General features: G+C 33.1%; 1 pseudogene; it reads right to left on the reverse strand.

The window, feature by feature from the left end:
• The window catches only part of LOC117168049, a 118412-nt pseudogene that overhangs the window by 53977 nt on the left and 63371 nt on the right, over positions 1 to 1064 (reverse strand).

Genomic DNA, 1064 nt, shown 5'->3' on the forward strand with positions numbered 1-1064 from the left:
CATGCAGACGTTGACTTGCTCTCATACAAAGAGCATAAAAGGCAAAAGATCTTGTTATGCCAATACAAAAAATAGAAGCGACTATTCCTGTATAGATGTAAACATAGGTCTCTTGTGACCAAGGTTGGACGTCAAAAAGTTCGGCGTTTGTTTTGTTCCTGGACATGTTCATGGATGTGAAGTACCGAGATTCTTCTGCTGTCGTCCTGAAATTTATTCAATAAGAGATGCAATTTTTGTGCTCTGGATAAATCATGGTGTAATTTTTTTTTAATTACTGGAAATGTTATCAAATATGCGAGGTAGCCCTTTAAACTAATTAATCTAAAAATATTAAAATTCAGGATGGCGATGCGGCGGACGATTTCAAATTCCCGGTCCTTTCCTGGTTTTTCCCAGTCACGTTTTTCAATTTTCTCGGTCACTAAAAGTAACATTCATATTTGTCAGAAAGCGCAAAAATTTATATTTTATAAATTTTATTATTAATTTAAATTTATATCTTATAAATTTGTAAATTTTAATTAAAATGATCAATCTTTAACTGGAAAATTTAAATTTTATACCTATCAATAAAGATTGAAATCCCGGATATTTCCCAGTTGAGCCGCCACCCTGAAATTAATTTTTATCTGAAAAAAGATCATCTCCATCGCTCAACTGTGAATCGACCCACAAAACTTTTGACTACCAGTCGGGTGCTATTCCTGTAAGCTATTATAGAGATCGAAAGAATAATTTTTTTTCTCGAAATAGACACAATCTCAAGCCAGGTGTTGCATTTATGATACGATTAAATTTAAAGGAATCTGTATTATCTTCAGAGATGGTTACCACCAATCAGTGTAGATATCATTTCACCAACCGTGAAAATAGAAATCAACACTAGAGTAAGTGTAGGTATTACTGCGGATGCTTTATTTTCTGCGGTTTCAAATATAAATAATGATTTAGAATGTTCTGAATCTATATAATGTTTTGAAGCAATTCAGAAAATTATTATGTGATTTATTTATACTTAGGGGCCATACATATACCACGTAGAAACTTTAGGGGGGGGGGGG

This window comes from Belonocnema kinseyi, chromosome 2, assembly GCF_010883055.1.
Source record: "Belonocnema kinseyi isolate 2016_QV_RU_SX_M_011 chromosome 2, B_treatae_v1, whole genome shotgun sequence".
NCBI classification, from domain to species: domain Eukaryota; kingdom Metazoa; phylum Arthropoda; class Insecta; order Hymenoptera; family Cynipidae; genus Belonocnema; species Belonocnema kinseyi.